Genomic DNA, 15,191 nt, shown 5'->3' on the forward strand with positions numbered 1-15,191 from the left:
TTGGTGGCGGTGATTAGATCCTTTGGATTTCAGCTGACATCATACGCTGATGACATGCAAATAGAGGTGTCATTGCACCTTAGACAGGAGGCAGAGAAAGGGGAAAGGTTCCATGATTGCATGAAAGCTATCGAGTCATGGATGATGACAAACTGTTAAATTCCAGCAAAACAGAGGTCCTCATCTTTGGCAATAGTGCCAACCTTTGGACCTCAGACTGGTGGCCGGATGAACTAGGGACTCTCCCAGAGCCAACCAAGAAAGCAAAAAACTTGGGTGTCATAGTTGACAATAAACACGCCTTTGAAGACCCGGTAAACGCGGTAACCTGAACTAGTTTCCATCTCCTGAGAATGATACGAAAAATTAAATCATTCTTACCAGAGGACTTTCAAAGGATAGTGATATCAGCTCTGATCCTATCGCGTGTGGACTACTGCAATAGCCTCTACCTTAATATCCAAAAGAAACACCTAAACAAGCTTCAACTAGTGCAAAACTGGCTGCTGATTGGGACACCAAATTTTATTTCTGTAAAAAAAGATATAACAAGACTACATTGGCTCCCAGTGAAACAACATGTTTATTTCAAATCGTTGTGGACGTACGGTCGTCAAGGCCCTTCACGGAATTGGACCAGACTACCTGAAACAGTGTTTCCAATGGTCCATCCCCAGTGGAGCTCTTCGCTCCTCCAAAGCAAAGAGGGTGGTTATACCTCCAGCAAAAAAAGCTAGCTGGGGCAGCAGAAGCTTTGTCACATGCGCCGCTTGGGCATGGAATGAGCTTCCGTTTCATCTCAGGAATGTCAGAGCTGCTTATCTTCGGGAAAGGGCTGAAACCTTGGCTATAAGCCACATAGGTCAATACACACCCTGCAATCTGAAAGACAGTAGCCAGCGCCTGGAGACCCTTGGGTAACCGTGCGCTCTAAAAATGCAATCAACATAACATAACATAACCCATGTAAATTGTCTGAGCAAAGCAACATTATAACCACAGGTGGCACCAGTTGGGTGTTGTTCACTTCAAAATATTCCTTTGCAAATTTGGTTTAGTAAGTAATTGAACTGGTCCTATGAGACAATCACATTTCCTCACAAATATATGAGGTTTTGCAAACACACCACATCCTTCTACAAGGTCCATAAGGATTAAGCCAGAACCAAGCGATGTTTCCATCAATATAGGTGCCAACTATGCCATTCTCGAGCTAATGCATTATTAGTTATAGACTGATAAGGGCCACTTTTTAATCACTTACCTTTGAGTGCGTTAGAATCCATTACACATTCGCTGAACGCACAACTTTTTAATACCCTTTGACGGGCTACCCGAATCCAGACCGAATAAAGTGAAATATCTGGCTGTCCGGGTATTTTAATTAATCTGAGCATTGTCCACATCACTCTATCACTACTGTTTTAACCATGGGTAGAAACCCCCTTGTGGAGGCTGCATTACCAAACTGACCATATGATTATGCACACACGTGAATGAAGAGCGGAGAACCAACATATACCCCTACCACGACTTTCCCATCACGTGCATGAGGGTTTTTTATTGTGAGACACCCCACATTGCTCCTGTATACCCTGGTTGTACAGGACCAGTGATCCTTCCCCTTTGATTAATTGAGACTGATAAGTAGCCATCCTTTTTTTCATGAAGATCCACTTGACTCACCAATATTCATATTGATATTATTACATGGAATACCCCTCTAAACTAACTGTATGTAAAGTGTCTAAGCTGAGCAACAATTGCATGGTGTCTAGCAGATGGGGAATCATCTGCAAACCCATGGCAAATTGTGAAGATTCATTTCTTGATGGGCAGATTGACAAGTGCAAGGCGCCATCACACCATTCCTCAAGGCAAATGTCCTCCCATTCCATTCTCCAGTCAAATATAAACGTTCTCTTCTTGACTGAACAGCACTCCAAGAGATTTGACAATATAAAACCAAAGAACAGTCTAATGGTTAGACATTCTACCCACTTGCAAGATAGTACATTGCATATCCTCTTTAAAATAAAAATCAACCCCAAAAATATGGAATAACATAATACATCAAGATAAACCACAACAAGGTAGCAACGTTTGGAACACAACTCTAGCATACAAGGTAAATGAGGTCAAAAGAAGAACTCGTCATCTGTACTAAAGTGGAGGTCTACGTAGACCGATAAGGCGAACAGGGGTCTCATTTGTTCAGCAGTCCAAATTCACACTGTTAAGTGCATAGTCATTACAGTACCTTAACCACTCTTTAAACGTTCCACCAATTGCAATCATTCACTCTGACCTTATTTCAGCAGACACTATCCACCACAACTGGACCCCCAAACTTAGAGCTCTCTTTTCGAATATGACAAGCCCTTTTTACATGTACCTCATCATCCACTTTGAGACAAACTGCCTTGTTACACTTTGATTGGTCAAAATCATTTTTCTGTTTGGTTTGAGCAGTTTCAGCATTGTTCTCATCTTGTCATCCAACTACTGAGACACACAGGTACTATCCGACAACCTTTTCATCCATACCAGACAAAATGTAGGCACTGGTTTCTTTCCCCTCAACAGCTGGAAAGGTGATTTTCCTTTCATGTGTGTGATGTAATGTCACACATGGTCCTAACCACTCTCAAAACTACACTTGCTGGCAAGTGTCTGTTGTATGCATTAACCCCCCAACTCAGGTCATCCCTTCAACCAAACTGTTGGTTTGGCGGGTGATACACCTCGAATGCTTTACACCCAGTGTTTCGAGAAAATGCTCCATTTATTTACTCACAAATTTGACACCATTGTACAATACAATGTAATCTGGGAAGCCTTTCCTATAAAATACATCTTTGAGAAACTCAACAATGCTTGTGGTTTTAGGAATTAACAAACCCCTCACCTTAGGCCATTTGGAATAGTAATCTGCAAGAACTAATGCATAACGACGACTTGAAGGAAACTGGTTTAAAGGCCCTTTCAAATTTATACCCAGCTTGACCGAAGGACCAGAAGGTAACTCTTTGAGTTCAAGAGGAGGAGTGCGTACAACAAAATTCTTTTCAGACCCAGCATATACTGCACAGCCTTGTTAGTACCTTTTTCACATCCTTGTCCATTCCTTGCCACCAAAAGGCAGCAGAAACCCCTTGTTTATCAAAGTGCAGCCAGGATCACACTCATGAGTTTTGTATTCAATTAGAAGGCACACAAAAGTACATCTGGTATTTGTAGAAATGCCAGAGAGGATCTCCCAAGAAAGAAGAATGTTTTTCTTTGGACAACATGCTTCATCATTGGGTTTCCTCCTCTTCCCTGTACCTCAATGTATCTGGTGTGGGCTACATCTCTCAGCAGGAGAAGAACAGAGATGTTCTGGAAGGGGAATAGATGAGCACGAGGTGTAAAAGTGAGGTGCAGAGTGCTAAATACTATCTTGTTATTAACAAAAATAGTGAGGGAGGATTAAAAAGCAGAATAAGCAGGAGTTTGGAAAGAATACTCCCTATTGAGTCACGTTCAACATGTTTCTACCCTGTAAGTGATCTAAAACGGGGTCCAGGGGCATTAGTCAGGACCAAAAGGCTATAATGTCACACTGCAAATAGTTCTATGTGAAAAAACATATACTGGCCTTGTCATAGTAGGCCAAGTGATTCAGACAAATGGTCCACAGTGTCTCAATCATGGGGTCCACTGCCAAGTTCAGTAGTACGTTACTCACTCTCAGGTCTTGATGGCTGCTATCATGTATGGCTTAGCCCTACTATAACGTGGCCAGTGTATGTTCTTTTCAGGAGACAGTTTTATTCATATCACTCCCTCACTATTTGCATACTTTTGTGAGGTTCCTATCTTAAATAGGGAGCAGTATGGCTTGGTTTGGGTTACCGTCTCCCTCTACACCCCCATTGTGCATTAAAATATTGTATTCAATTGCCAGCCTTAATTTTCCAGAGGAACCAACCTAATCAGCCCCCTCAACAAACCATGCTCTATACTAAGCTCATCTGACACCTTGACGAATGGCTGTAAACCATTCAGAAGATTCTTTTCCCTGGACCTACCCTCCTTGACATTATACATCACCTCCGTCAACTGAAAATTACGTTTTGAAGGAGCAACCCTGTTACTCGTTGCTAAGGGACTTCTTTCCTCAATATCGACAGTCACAAATAAATGGATCTCACATTCCTCATCATTCTTAGTCTTGTCATCCATTTGTAGAAAGAATCTGCATAATTCTTAGCACCAGAGATATGATGGGTGTCAGACTGATAGTACATTAACTTGAAGGACAGCTGTGAAATGCAGGATGTATAAGATTTGACATTCTTGACATTGAGAATGTAAACACATGGTTTGTTGTTAGTAGAAATGGCTAATCTCCTTCCCCATAAATACACCAAGCTTTTCCACGGCCCACAAACAAATCAAAAGTTCTCTTTAAATCATACAATAGAGCATCTCGATCTTCTTGAGACCTTGAAAAGCTTAACAAACCATGGACTCATCTTGCCCTGCCTTTTTTAACAGGACAGTTCCAAGACCAACACTGCTGGCATCTACTGTTTTGAAGGCCTTGTCACCTACTAATTCCTTTTTTCTCCAATCAAGTGCTCTTTTGCATTCCTCATTCCTGCAGAATGAAACGTCTTTCTCTAACATGTTGTAAAACAGTGCATGTGCGAGGCTTACTCCATTAAGAAAAGAGAATAAAACTCACATAATCCTAAAAATGATTTTAACCCAGATTTGTCCCTGGAAGTTTGAGCATCCTTGACGGCCTGAACCAAATAAGGCTGTGGGAAAATACCATCTTATGAGGGTAAATACCCCAGGTACCCTACTTCTCAAGAATTCATGTTTGTATTTTTTAGCACAATACCTGTGGACTGAAAAAAGTAAGCACATGTTCTAAAGTTCTGCCGTGCTTCGCCTAGGTAAAAGCAAAACTTAAGGCACCATCTTGAAAGACTTACCTTTTGATATCTTTCAACAATGATCAATTTACCTCTGGGAAAACTAGATACTGCTGATGCCAGCCCAAACAGCATCCAACAGTACTAAAAAGTCCTGACTAGGCAAACAAATGTAGTTAAATGATGGGTACCTAGTGGTAACCAGAGGCCAAATTTAATTTGGTGAACCATACAGCTCCCCCTGATCTAGTTAATATTTCATTGATTTTGTGTAATGGATGAGAGTCCATCCACAATTTTCTAAACTCTGTAAATCGTCACTAACAATGAGCTCACCTATTTGTTTGCATGCCATCACCATGGGAGAGCACAAATGAGCAGATTCAGTTGGCTCACTATTCCCGGGCTTGCACAAAATAGCCACGTTCCTTCTCCAGATCATCATTTGTACTGAAAGGAACTCCTCGCACTTTGTGTTTAATGGGAATAGCCCCATATTTTGTTCTGATCCTGTGCTTAAAACCAGTAATACCACCCAATTCACCTGTGAAAACTCTGGAAAAACGACTCAATAAACATACAACCCAACTTTCCTCACAAATAACCAAATCTTTATCCTTCGCCTCATGCCTCAAAACCATGCAAAAAATCCCCGGTAGAACCATCAATAGGTTATTTAAATCTTTGACTAACATAAACCTTCCCTTGGATACGCCGTTCGTTCAATTTGGGAACATCTTCAAATAATCCCTTCAACTCTGTTGTCCTTCCGGCGTAAGAAATGGGTGACATGTTTGGTGCTTGAAGTTCTCAGTCATCCCAGACTTTTGCAAAACGATCACTGTTGAGCATGGTTGTTCTAGTTTTGGAATCAACCATCAAAAGAAGAATATTGCCCCCAGCTTTGATATCAAAATACAGATGCATCCAATCCAAAGGGTATCCAGAATGTGTCTACATCTTTCAGAACAAAAACCATGTCTAGAAACTCACTCTGTACTGACTCAATCGTATCCTTCTTGTATACCACTGAAATCTTATTCACACCATGCCATAGACATATCTTGTCAAAATGCCCTCATTTGTTACACCGTCTGCATGTCATATTCTTGGCAAGGCATGGTTTTCACTGTTTTACCTGTGAAAAAAACCCCAAGTGTAACAAATGATCCTCTGTTTGGTATATGGTTTAACCGTATCAAGCACCTGTCTCGTTCTCATCATCGGTGTTAACTAGCCATACAACTTCTGGGTGTTGCTCATTTAGCTTTTTTACAGATGATTGTGAAGTCTTGATGCTCTTAGAGACACGGTTTGTCTCTTTCAGTGATGGATTTCCCATGAATAACAGTTTCTGCTGGATCCCTTTGTCATAGCCCTGACTTTCAAATTGATCTCTGATCACTATTTACTCCAAATTGGGACTCCTCAATTAGCTAACGTAGAGTTGTAATATTTGAGTCAATGTTTTCTCCCTGACTGAGGGATCTTGAAAAAGTTGCATCTCAAAGCCATTCAACTATGTGAAACATCAAAGTAAGTTTACAGATATTTTTATTTTTGCTACTAGATGTTCATCCTGGTCTTCATCAGCATTAAGAACTGGTTCTTATACATGTTTGAAGATCAATCTTTCCTCAAACCCTGAAGAATAAAGGAGTGAACATCTCTTTTTGTGCAGACCTGAACACAGAGTCTCATTTCTAACCAAGGAGGCCTCAAATGCTTCAAACCAACTTATATGTGGCTCACATGGACATCGGGAAATTGGTGGTGTATTAAGAGACTGAATGTCCCAGAATAAAAAACAGAATATTGATGTGTCTCGGGTGAGACCTTAAAGTACCTTTAAATGTCAACTTCTAAAAAAAACATCCACTATGGTAAACTTGACAAGAATACTTGTAAACCCGGTTTGTTGCCAGTGTGATAAGATTGTTCTTATACTGTGGCTAAAATATTAAGGATGTTCGAAAATTTGAAATGTTAGACTAGAGTATGACTAGAAAATATGTGTTCATGCACAAAAATTTAAGGTTAAAACAAATTTCAAGAAAATTATGTAACTATTTTCTTCACTTTCATTTCTATAGTGAGTCATCACAAATTTTTGTGTGTGCTTGCAAGCTCTTGGATGAAGTAACACAAAAATCTCTTGGATCTGAATGTTTGACACAAATAATGGTGCGGTTACTAAATAGCCGCAGTTTGCATCAGAAGACAGAGGCTTGAAACACACTTTGGGTTCTCGTACAGGCTGTTCAGGCCTAACAAAGTGATTACTTTAGTGATCATAAGGGCCTGATTGAGCGTAAGTGCGAACAAAAGACTGTGCTTCGAAGTAGTCAAGCTGTGCTAAAAGCATACACAGCATGGTACAAATGTCCAACAAGCTGAAGCAGGAACACAGAGACTGAGAAGCCAACATACAGGTTCTTAGTAGCTTGCACAGCTCGTCGCCAAAAAGATATTATGTCTAGCGGATAACAGAATCATCTAGAAACTCATGGAGGGTTATGAAGCGTAATTTATTGAAAAATAGATCAACAAGAGCATGCACCGTTCATGCAATGCCTCAAACCAAATGTCCTCCGTAACCTTTCCCCAAGACAAATATAAACATTCTATTCTTTATGGCACAGTTTTCCAAGAGATGTGATAATGGCAAACCAAAGAACGTTCTACCGTGTTGACATTCTACCTACATGCAAGATACTCCAGTTTGTCACAGCAGGTGACATTATGCGAAAATGCCCCTTTTTGTGTGGTCACCCCTCATCCCTTCCCTACCCTCCCCACATGGCTGAATTTTAGTGATTTTAATAATTTAATCTCTCACCAATGGAGCACTGCTATCCAATGCAAAGATGCTAAGTGTATTTGCTATCACACCTAAAACATGTAAATGTTAGCTAATCTCTGATTGGTATATTAAACTCTCCTCTAAGGCCATAGTGTAGAAACCTCACCCATGGCATGGAAAGTTAAACAGCACCCTTGAACCGCAGCACTTCTTGTGCCATCTACTAGTGTGACAGGGAGATGGCTTCAGGACTACTAGTGTAGCCTGGTTGCTGCAATTTGGTCTGTCAAAATAGCCCTTTTGACAGGGGAAAAGCCTTCTTTTTAAATATTAATACATCACCCACCGCTATGTAGTCCTTGTAGCCCATAAGATAGGGTGCATGATATTTAAAATTGTTACATGTGCCTACATTTACAAGGCCCCAAAATCTATTTTTACTGTGGAGGGCTCTGGCTGTCTTATAATTAAAACTAGAGTACAGATTAAAATATTAATTCTGCTATCTAGGGTATTCAGCTAGATCTATAGTTCGGCCACTAATTGTAATATTTATTAGAAGCTCAATTTAATGTTTACGTTGAATTGTAATTAATATTTAGGAAAAGTACCTTTGAGAAAGTTATCTCTTCTGCCTGAAGCTCCTGGAGGCTAATTTACTGTAGCCCTTGAGCAGCTCTCCCGCAAGTGCTCGAGCTTAATGAGGGTTGATAACTGCTCCCAGAGGAAACGCAGTAAGAGGAGAGCTACCACCAGACCTGTTTGGAGTGACTACAGAGGAGGGACTCCTCATTACTTTGACCACACCTCTAGGTGGGTAAACAGGCTCTGCATGAAGGTGGAGGGGTTTCCCCATTTTGAATTGTGGAAGTAAGGGGCACATTGGGATTGTTTGCAGTGGGGCAAAAAGGAAACGCTGAAGACCTGGGTATGGATGCCCCTTGAAACTTTTATCCCATTGGTCAAGGAGGAGCCATGTCCGTTCAATTACTTTATTCGGATAAAACATATCCAAGATAGAACAAAATCACACAATAATACATAAAACACAAATTCATAATGAACATAAAAGGTGTTATATAAAACGAATACAGTACAGAACAATAAAAATTATTATTTATACAGTGATCGTGTTACGTACATGGACAGCAGTTGTCAGAAAAGCAACAACACAGACTACTAATTCATCATCTTCCAATTTAAGAAGGGTTCTATATGCATCTGTGTAATGGGTGAATGAATGCCTGTTGAAAAGAGGGAATAAAAACAATTTAGTGTATTGTATATTTAACTTGTAAAGGACTGGATTGGCACAAGATCATGGTTAGTATGGAAACATAGAGGATAACATAATAGATACTTCACAGTGCCTGCTTGTAAGCGAAAAAGGAGACCCCGCTCCCATCGGCCCATAGGCCTAATTAGGTAACTAGCCAGATGCTGATCATTCTCAATGGTCATAAAGGTGGCTGCAGTAGATTTCCTAGATTCCCTATCTAGTCTTGCCTTTCTATAATACATAAATAAGGCCGCCCAATGGTCTTTTTTGTTTAAAGTGTCTAGCTCATGTGGGCTATCAAAAATATATTCATAATTGATCTTACATAAGCTAGATCTCACCTCGGCTAGCCATGGGATATCCATGCCTTTTTCACAATTAAGGCAGTCTATTATAATTTCTCTTGTAAGTAACGCTGCTGTGTTTTTCCATATGGTTAGCCGGAATTCAGCGGGGCGGGCCCTAATGTAATCTTCAATCTAATGTAAATTTAATTCACTATGACAAACGTATTGGGACGTAGAGATAGGGGCTCCCAGGAGTTGCCAACACAACCTGTTCTCCTCATGCTGAATATTTCTACATTTGGAGATGCCCCATATCTCGACACCATAAGTTGCCATAGGTATGATATGTAAAAAATTTGAAGATGGCTAAGATAGCCCCCAACCTCCTGGGTTGCGGGAGACTAAGTACCGAATTGATTGGTTTAAAAAACTTGTTCCTGCAATATGATCAGTCCATGAACCGTTAGCAAAAACCAGCTCCAGATAGGGAAAAGTGCTAGTGCATTGTAAACTCAAGTTGCCAAAGAGATATCATTTAAAGAGTGCTTCCTCGGGCCACAGGCCATTATAAATTATATATTTTTAATTAGTACATAGGTTCAAAGAGGCCATAACATCCGCAAAGCCTGCACTAAAGGACGCAATGCATTATGTGTACGGCCCATAGAACTGCATCATCAGCATATAACAGGGCTGGGACTATGTGGCCATAAACTCTTGGGACATCTTTGGTGAGCACTGTTAAAGAAGCATGTAAGTTATTAATATATAGAATAAAAAGCAATGGAGCCAGAACACACCCTTGGCTTGTCCGTCTAAAAACACCAATATCATTAGAATCCTCCCCATGTACGTTAATTCTAATCTTGGCTTTCAAATCTCTATGTAAATACGCTAAGAGGTGTACTAGTGCCCCATCTATTCCACACTCTAAAAGGATAGACCATAGACTGGGCCGGTTAACATAATGGAAAGCAGAGGTCTAGTTCATGAAAGCCAAATATATTGGTGGCTGCTGGGCAATTGTATATATCCCAATTAATTAGTTGGGGATTAAGGCATTGTTCGATTGTACCCACGTTGTTCCTAAAGGCAAATTGGGAAAAATGCAAGATAAAGTTCACCTCAGCCCAGATTTTAATCTTGTTGTATAAGACCCTTCCTAAGATTTTCAGTGTGTTATCTATCAAGACAATGGGTCTATTGCAACCTGGCAGGGAGCGGTCGCCCTTTTTAAAAAATTGGAACGATAATGCTAGTTGACCATTTGCTGGAAGCGGAGGCACAAGCTAAATTATTAAAAACATTGAGCAGAAGCGGGGCCCAAATGTCTGGTTTATGCTTGATAAGATCTGTGGGTAATCCGTCGGGGCCTGGGTCTTTGTTAACCAGGTTCTGGTATAGGGCTTCCTCCACTTCAGACAAGGATATAGATACTCCTTTAGGGATGGGAAACTGGCAGGTCTTTATCATGTGTAGGAGCTGTATCTATCACGGAAAAGTGTGCTTCCCATGCTTCACTGGTTATATTACAACTAATCGGTGTCAATGTCTGTCCCATTGCGCTCATATTTTTAAAGGCAACCCAAAAGAGTGTACATTCTTTGAACTCGCAACACTATCAAATGCATCCCAACGTTCAATCAGTATTTCTTCCTTCCTCAGAGAGGAAACTAACTTATATTTCTTCCTTAGCAGTTGAACTGATAGAGGACACCTAGGCTTTGCAGATCGGGCCTTACGTAACTGGTGGTTTACTACTGAGCACTAACTATCGAACCATCTGGGGACATGAGATGTCGTAGCAACGGGTTTCATTAATTCAGATTTAATTGCTGAGCTAAGTTTGGTAAATGCAATAATTACCTCAGGGTTAGATTACTGCGCTGTCAAACAACTCTCAAAGTGTAGGGTTTTCCCTAATCACCTTATGAAGCAATTCTGGGGAGTCAACCCCTCCCCATACCAATCGCAATTTATCTGTTGAGGGCACTAGATTCCTTGCACTACACTATTTTATACACAGGCCTAGGGGACAGGCTCAGCACAGCTTCAATCGGGTTGTGATCGCCGTGGGATGTAGGAACAACTTTGGTGTGCAAAAGAAAGTCCTCTAGACTAGGGGAGATAAACATAATCGATCGTGGTGGCACGGTCCCTGCCTCTGAATGTCCATTCAGGCGAGTTATCATTGTTATTAAGAGCAGCGATGTCCATGACATTACTTAAATTGTGAAATCGCAAATGCTCACATCAACTCTACACCCCTATTACAAAGTTGTGCTCTGCTACAAATCCTGGGAACTAAGCAGATTGGGTAGGGTAATTTGGCCTTAAAATCCCCTTCCAGACAGATACCTGCTATATTACCAAAGCCCTTTGAATTCTTTTTTGAGATAATAAAGTAAAAATGATATTATAAAACGTATTTAAATACAGAGATGTCCCCCTTTTATATTTTAAGGCTTGGAATTTATCGCCATAATTTTGTAGGACCTTGACGCTACCCTGCCGCAATATTCACCCATCTATAGTGACCACCAGACAGGCAACCAAATTTAGGGGATGCAGCTAAAATGTTAAAACACTCAAACCCTTCAAGATAAATGTCTTTTGTGGCCAAGGTCTCTTGAAACATTAGGATTTTATGTTGCCTCGCTAACTCCAACCAATTTGCTAAAACGACCTTTGATTGTAAATCAGCTACATTCCAACTGATTTTATTCAAATTCTCGTTATCACAAGCCATAGGGCCAGTTATGATTGTTTGAGTGTGTGTCTTGGATGGATGTGATGAGTGTGTGATATAAGATCAACACCACTAATCTGAGAGGGTGGTGTCAGACAATCCCATGCATCAGGATCGGTCACCACTTCAAAATTATTCTGTACAGCTTAGGAGGGTGAACTGTGCGACAAACCTCTAGGGGGCAGTTTGTAAAAATAGCAGAGTGTTAAAGACCGGATTTTGGACTGTCTAGTGCATGGGTACTCACAAACCTTCTCTTGGGGGCTACATTTACACTGTGGTTTGTGTCCGAGGGCCGCACCAGTGGGGCGGGGTCAGTGGGGGAGGGGGCGGGGCTAGAGCAATTAAAAAAAACTGACCATGAGGTTGATCACTGATCCCTGCAGCGGACACCTTCGTCCACTGAGCCACCAGACCTGGCATACATATATCTCTCTCGCTCTCTTTCCCTCCCCTCCCTCCCTCCCTCCCTCCCTCTCCCTCCCTCCCTCCCTCCCTCTCCCTCTCCCTCCCTCTCTCTTACTCTGTCCCCCTCCCTCTGTCTCCCTTTCCCTCACTCTGTCACTCCCTTTCCCTCCCTCATTTTCCCTCTCTCACTCCCTCATTCTGTCTCCCTTTCCCTCTCCCTCACTCTGTCTCCCTTTCCCTCCCTGCATCCCTTACCCTCCCTCCCTTTCCCTGTATCCATTTCCCTCTCTCACTCCCTCACACTGTCTCCCTTTCCCTCCCTCGCTCTGTCTCCCTTTCCCTCCCTTACTCACTCACTCAGTCACTTCCTTTCCCTCCCTCACTCTGTCTCCCTTTCCCTCCTTCACTCCCTCCGTCTCCCTTTCCCTCCCTCACTCTCGTGGGTGCTGTTCCCTTTTTAAAAAAAATATATTTTTATTAAAGTATTTTCCCCCCCTTTTTTATACAGGGCACAGTAAATCATGAAAAAAATGAATTCAATATGCACAAGAACATCCACATTTAGAAACAGACATATATAAACACATGTTGGGATCTGAATCTTGACTGCATATATGTACACACGAAGAAAAGTAAACTCAAATCAGACATAAATTCGTACATAGATCCTCACGGAAGAAGTTACAATATACACTAAATTTCCCAAAGAAACCTAAATCATGCAATCAGGCAAGGCTTTTCCCTCCAGCTATTTATAGGCTCCCATATTTGTAATCCTAATGTACTTCCCCTTTTACCCTTCCTTGCATATATCCCCATCTTGAAGTTGTAAACAGAGAGCAATCTGGCCAACCTCTGATGAAAGGTGGGTGGTAATCTATCAAGCCATGCTGAAGCAATACATATTCGTAAAACTGCCTTAGCCAAAAATATAAAGTGGCCGGATTGAGCCTGCGTGCCCTCGCCATTCCTTTTAGTGCAGACAGACTTCCCTGCCTTTTTTGTTTTGCTGCCACAGTCACTGCTACAGGCGGGCAATCGTGGTCAACTGTGTCGGCAGATCATGTCCAAGGCCAGCATTAGCAGTCCGACTAAAGGTGAGCTTGTGATTAGCACAAACCACCGGTTGTAAAAGGTCACAGCTTGCAGGAGTAAGGGTTATTGCAGGGGCAGGAAGAACCCCACAATGTACAGTCTGCCTCCTCACATCCCAGTGACAATCTGAGCTCAGTTAGCTCAATTTCACTTGCTACGATGTTAACCACCCTTTCCAGCATACTATCAATGACACAGGGGCGTACAAGTGGAGGGCCTGTTCCCTTTCCCATAGCTGCTTAACTAGCAGAGACGCACTCTCCCCTTGTAGCTGACACTGCTATATCAGGAGAAAGAGGGGTGGCCCAGCTAGCCTCTTCCGGCCGCTGGCGGGCACAGTTGGGCCTGCTCTTTGGTCAAGGATGTGCTTTTGCACGATGGGAGCTCCCAGCAGCAGAAGTAGGCGCCTCCTAGCGCAGAGGAAGTGACGCTGGCGACAGCAGCGTTCTCCCTGACGCCTGTAGTCTGCACCAGGCCCCTCCAACCAGTTAGCGTGCTTTCCGTGCGGTGGGAGGCTCCAGCAGCAGAAGTAGGCACCTCCTGGTGCAGAAGGATAGACGCTGGCTGCAGTAGCCGCGGTTGCCCTGGGGCCTGTAGTCTGCCCCACCCCCTCATATGAGTTAGCTGGTGTCCTGCTCTGCAGGAGCCCCCAGCAGCAGAACTAGGTGCCACCTGGGGCAGAATGAGTAACGCTTGCTGTAGCAGCCGTGGGTCTCTCTGGAGCCTGTAGTCTGTCCCTGGAGGAGCCAGAAATGTCCATCCACTAGCTAGTTCCCACCATAAATGTGGCGCTTGAAGACACCCTCAGAATACTTTGTGGGCCTAGGGAAGAACAGAAGAAGGACTCGTTGTTTTGAGATGATAAGGGTTGGACCTACTTCCACTTTTACCCTTGACAAAGTAGTGGACTCTAGGGGTCAGTTGCCTGACTGCCTGTGTTGCTACAGGGACATAACCTGTTACAAGAGGCCTTTCCCTTGTGTTGTGGCTGCTTCCATTTACACTATTCTCTCAGCATAGGCAATAGTACACTAGTCCAGCTTCTTTCAGAGTGTCTGTTGTAATGTGGATGGGAAGGATAGGTTCTTCAATCTTCTTTGAAGTTTAAGGTTAGTGTTGTGTAGAGAAATCCTAGATTGCTGGTGTAGTGATGTATTGATGCCCTGTGCTAACTCATACCTCCTCCAACTGTAGACACATAATGTAGCTTAAATAGTTAGAATCCTTATTAGAAAGTCTTGACATTTATGCCTACTGAAATGCTGATTGACATAAACTCCAGCTTGTGAGTTGCGTCTTCCCGAAATACGCGTCACTCCTACTTGCACGCAATGCTGATGTGATACCTGGGTGGTGTTGGAGAACTCCTTATGTGTAATGCAGCGTAGCATCTACATTTGAGTTATTTTTTTGTGGCACCTGTATAGGCTAACTAATAGCTCTACCGGATTACTTACTATCACATTTGTTGGCCCATCTGCTCTCACTCGTTCTGGAAACTAGTAATTTTGTGTGGTGAATTGGGAGAGGTGCTGTGGAAACCTAAGCCTTCACAAAATTATTTCATCTTGTTTAAGTGCCCTTGGAAGTAGCCAAATTGTACGAGGTTATGCGCTCACCTGCTTTTGACACCAATGCCATG

At 42.3% G+C, this 15,191-nt stretch overlaps 1 protein-coding gene across 2 annotated transcripts in view; it reads left to right on the plus strand.

Moving 5' to 3' along the window:
* The window catches only part of DHX57 (DExH-box helicase 57), a 432,068-nt gene that overhangs the window by 40,169 nt on the left and 376,708 nt on the right, over nucleotides 1-15,191 (plus strand). The window lies entirely within an intron of this gene.

Source organism: Lissotriton vulgaris, chromosome 6, assembly GCF_964263255.1.
Source record: "Lissotriton vulgaris chromosome 6, aLisVul1.2, whole genome shotgun sequence".
Classification (NCBI taxonomy): Eukaryota; Metazoa; Chordata; class Amphibia; order Caudata; family Salamandridae; genus Lissotriton; species Lissotriton vulgaris.